Consider the following 5,257-nt stretch of genomic DNA (forward strand, 5'->3'; position numbering starts at 1 on the left):
TTTCCACCATTTCATTTCTTATTTCTATTATTTGCATCTTTTCCTTTGTTAGATTTGCTGGCATTTGTTAATCTTTTCAAAGAACCAACTTCTTATATTTTTCTATGATTTTTCTGTTTCATCTATGCTTGCTCAAATCTTATTATTTTTTCTGGTGTTTGTGGGCTTATTGGTGGTCTTTTTATCATTGTTGGAGTCGTTGTGTTTAAAATTCTGATTTTGATTCTTTCTTCTATTTTGATGTGTGAATTAATTGCTACAAATTGCTCTCTGAACACTGCTTTTGACTGTGTCTCCAATGTTTTTGTATGCTGTATTTTCATTTTTGTCTGACTCATGACATTTTAAAATTCCTTTTTTTTTCCTGTTACTCGGTAGTTTTTAAGTAAGATACTACTCAGTTTCCTATATTTGATCTCCCCACTATGATCTTCCTACTATTGATTTATAATTTTAAAGCATTATGATCTTTGCAATATAAAAAACATAGCAATATTTTTTAACTTTATTGAGGTTTGCTTTGTGGCCTAACAGGTGGTCTGTTCTTGAGAATGTTCTCTGTACACTGGGAAAGAATGCATATTTTGTTAGTGGTGGTGGGTGCTCTGGATTAACCTATTAGGTCATGATGGTTGATTATATTGCTTAGTTATTCTGTGTCTTTGTTGAGCTTCTTTTCAGGTGTTCTATCTTTCATTGAAAGTATGTATTAAAGTCTCCTACTATTATCCTAGAGTTGTCTATTTATATGGTACATTATTTTTGAATGATGAATTTGAAGGCTCTTTCATTAGATGAATATATGTTTATTATGGTTATGTCCTTTTGTTTAATTGACCCTTTACTCATTATATAATGCCCTTCTTTGTCTCTTATGCTGGATTTTGTCCGAGTCTACTTTATAAGAAACTAATAAATAAAAAAGAACCAGCCACTCTGGTTCTGTTTTGATCACCACTAGCTTGATGTATTATTTTCCATCCTTTGATCTTTAGTTTATTTTTGTCTTTGTATCAAAGGTGTGTATGCAAAAGCTGAGCAATGAATAAGGAGATAAAAGGATGAATGCCTTTCAAATGTGGTACTAGCAAAGAATGTTGAATGTACCATGGACTGCTAGGAGAATGAGCACATCTGTCTCAGATGGCCAGAATATTCCTTAAAATCAAGAGTGATGAGGTTTTATCTGAATCGTTTAGACATGTTATCAGGAGGGACTTATCCCTTGACAAAGTAGAATAAAATAGATAAATATCTATCTAAATAAATATCACTTGGAAATATAGAAGATCATGATAAAGACAAAGACCCTCAATGAGATATTTCACACAATACCTGTACCGATGGACTTAAACAGAGTAACCATTGTGAGGACAGCGCAGGACCACTCAGCTTTTCATTCTGTTCTACTTCGGGTGACTGTGCAGGAACAAACCTAGTGGCACATAGCAATACAAATCTTGTTAAAATACCAATCTCCTATTGGCGAATCTCCCAATGTGCATAAATGTAGAGATGGAGCCCACCTTACATAGTGGTGGCCATTATCCTCTCAGTCTACCCTGGCTTGGAGATGGGGACCAATCTTGTTACTTGGCTTAACCCTTTAGACAAATGTAAAGATAGCTGCGAAAGGAACCTTGGGGATGTAGTGGTTATAAGTTGGGCTGCGATCCACATGGTCAGTAGTTCGAAACCATCAGCAGCTCCGTGGGAGAAAGACTGGGCTTTCTACTCCCACAAACAGTTAGTCTTAGAAGCCCACAGGAGGAGACTATGAGTCAGCATTGACTCAGTGGCAGTGGGTTTGTTTTTTCAGAGAACGCTAGCTCTAACCCACACTGAAGCAGCTGTCATCAAAGCACCGTGCTTGACATGTTGCTCTCCTGGTGTACTGTTTGCCGGGCTCCCCTTGGGGCATCCTCCCAGGTATAGTCATCTTGATTCCTGCCTCTATTGCAGTCCACTTCTGCAGGCTCTCTTTGCTGTCTGAGCCTGAGGTTAAATTCTCCAGTCTTTTTCAAATGTTTACAGCCAAGATCTTTGACAGCGTTCAGACACCAGGCAGTTTGGGCTCCCAACTGGGTTGCTGTCTACTTTTACATCTCCTGCCTTTGGCTGGGACTCCCTACCCACAATCCCATTCCCCGAGGCCAGGTTCACAGGGTCCCCTAACTGAAACATGCCGGTTCTGTGAATGGAGCCTACTTATGGCATCTTTGTTCAGGAGGTGGATGGTGGCTTGTGATCTCTGAGTCAAGACTTGGAGAGAGAGAGATTTTGTCATGGTAATAGACTGGAGTGATCAGTTCGGTGGGAGACTGAAAGGAAGCGAGAGAAAAGGGACCAGGGCTGGAGAAAGGGCTCTAAGGAAATGTGGGTAAGATGGACAGTGAGCCTTCACCTCCAGCTCCAGACAAAGGCACGAAAGGTAACATTTTAGGGGCAGTTCCTCTTTAGTGTCAGGCGTTTGGAGGAGTCATTGTAAAGAGATTCTGTTTCCTTTGGGCAGCCAGAGACAGGCAGTGTGCTGACAGTAAGTGCTGGTTGTTAGGCGAAGGATTTGAAGAGTGGAGTGGAGGTAATGGGAGACGGAGCCTACTGGGAATTGGCAAAAGGACAGTCAAGCTGTATTAAGGGCAACAACTTCCTGTGGCCTTCTCTAGTAGCAACTGGCCATTTCATGGTTGATTTTGGAACAAGAGCCCCAGACAAAGGGTGAGAAAAGACTACCCAGCTTTTTAATCTCAGTGTCCAATCGGGGACTTGGAAAACCCGACACATTTCACAGAACAGGCAAAACTTTAAGCCTTCTTTTTGGACGGGAGCTTAGAAATCAGAGGCACATGCTGTATGTAAATAGAGGAGGCTGAAAGCAGAGCAGTAACTGCATTTTGACATCTTGACATGAATCCAGAACCCATGCTGAATTTGAAAAGCTGCCCTTTCTCACCGAAGTTCCTCTAACTTCTATGTTGACCTCACTGTATACCCTAAAGGTGCCATTGTTTTTTTAAATTTTTATTTATTCATTCTTCCGCTGGTGCAGAATATCACCATCTATTCCCAGAGGGTCTTTCCTCTGTGGTCAGACAGATGCAAGATGTAATAGCTTTTACCCAAAGGGGATTGATGCGCAGAATTATAGATACATCTTTAGACCAGACTCCCCAGGAGCAGACATGATTAAGCCATGTTTTATAGCAGGTTACCCACCCGAAAAGCCTGCCCTGCCATTGTCCCGGATCACCCTGTAATAAATGGAAGAGTACATATGCTTGCAATTATGTACCATTAAGCAGCCATGTAATCCTGCGTCTATGTTTTCTGCCTATCCCTCCAAAATACATCTCTGCTCGTAGTTTTCTGGCCTCTGACTCCCCAATGGCCTATCAGCTAAGTACGATTTTGTAACTTTCCTTTCTGCTCCAACTGTACAAAAATGCTTTCTCATTGTCCAGGAGAGTGGCCATCTATGCTTTGAATCTGGACATCTATCCTTCAGTGAACTTCTGTTGCTTTTACGTCAGGCACACTTTAACCGCAGTCAGTGGTTCAAACTCACCAGCCATTCCTTGGGAGACAGATGAGGCTATCTGTCTCCTGTAAAGATTTATAGTCTCCCAAACCTGATGAAGCAGTTCTACTCTGTCCTGTAGGGTTGGTATGCATCAACTTAATGGCAGTGGGTTTGGTTTGGTTTTAAGAGTTTGGAACTTTTTCAAAGTAGGCATTGTTTGACTTTAGATGCAAAAGTATGAGAGAAAATTAGACAGAAGTCACTATAGCAGTATTAAACCGAGAAATTCAGATGGATACTCAGGAACCTTAGTGGCACTGTTAGGTAAGTGTTGAACTGCTAACCACCTGGTTGGCTGTTCAAACCCACCAACCCTTGCAAAGGAAAAAGATGAGGCTGTTGCTCCCGTAAACATTTAGTCTTGGAAGCCCTATGGAGAGTTGCTGTGAGCTGGTTTGTAGTGGCTCTTGTGGTTGTTGTTGTTGAAGTACTAGTTTGCAGGTCAACTACCAAGAGTTCTCATTGAAATTCACAGAGGACATACTTACCTGGCAGGGGAGACACCATGATCACGAAGGTGGTTTTCCCAGGGCGTGGCTCATCCATTGCACTCCGGATGTGCTGACCCCTGCGATTTCCCCAAATGTGGGGAATTGACTGCATAATTTGTGGTAGTGGGGACTGCGTTCACGCTCTCCCCTGTAAAAAAAAAAGAAAAAAGAAATTCAAAGAGGACAATGACAGATGCTCTGTAAAATCTCTGAGGAATAGCAGAGCTTGGGCGCGGTTGTGCTTGGCAATTCAGGTGGCAGAATTAGATTTGAACACACCCAGCCTGCCAATTCTGATATGCAAAAATTGATACGTAGTAAACTGCAGATGCCCCCACGCCCACCTCCCATTGCTACTTAGATACATGAAGTCAAAGATGAGCTGTCAACACGGTATCAGAAAATGAACGACCATTCCGCTTTAGCTGACGTGTCCTAAAAGAAGACAGCATCTGGATCAAATTCAGCATGCAATTTGAGCTTTTGTTGCCTTCTGAATAAAAACAGTTGGCTGAACAACTACCTATTTAAATTATTGAAAGCTGGTGATTACAAATAAGCCTCCTGGCTGATAATTAGAGTGGCCATGGAGATCATTCAGAGACTGAAGAAGTTGGAAAGGATTCCTGGAGTAGTTTTCCCTTAAAAAACGAGTAATTGCAAACAAAAGAGGTTGGTTTTTCAGAGTGGGTGTCCTTACAATTCTAGCAGGCATGCACTCACTCAACAGAGGCTGCTCAGACCTGCCAGGTGGGGTGGGGAGGAGGCTTTATTTAACCCTTCGGGCATCCGGGACTTTTCAAACACATTGTACACATAGAGATGAGCCTTTCTCACTACTTCTCCAGCTTCTATCCCAACACAGATGCGCCACGACCATAAGGGGGACTCCCAGACACACAGGTTTTAAATTTAAAATCGGTGGAGGCCCCGTGAGAAGGCAGCTTCTCTTGGAAACCGAGCAGGAGCTGAAGCGGTCACTAGAGGGCAATCGCGACACCGAGAATGGGGCCAGGTCTCAGATCAAAACCGTACAACGAAAAGCTGTTTTTTCAGGATGTTAAAACCCCTTTTTATTGCGGAGGAATTAAAAAGGGAGGGAGAGAAAGAATAGCACGTGGTCTTGATCACAACAACACAGCGTCCGTGAGAACCGGCAGTAAACACTATCAGGTGGGGCTGTGGG

At 42.4% G+C, this 5,257-nt stretch overlaps 1 non-coding gene across 1 annotated transcript; it reads left to right on the forward strand.

The window, feature by feature from the left end:
- Positions 1-4,060: 4,060 nt before the first annotated feature.
- Positions 4,061-4,221, forward strand: LOC115868515. The gene has a single exon (XR_004045641.1). It is a non-coding gene; the product is annotated as a U1 spliceosomal RNA (small nuclear RNA).
- Positions 4,222-5,257: the final 1,036 nt, after the last annotated feature.

Source organism: Echinops telfairi, unplaced genomic scaffold (assembly GCF_000313985.2).
Source record: "Echinops telfairi isolate 266 unplaced genomic scaffold, ASM31398v2 ScPeMD7_11;HRSCAF=52, whole genome shotgun sequence".
Taxonomy (NCBI): Eukaryota; Metazoa; Chordata; class Mammalia; order Afrosoricida; family Tenrecidae; genus Echinops; species Echinops telfairi.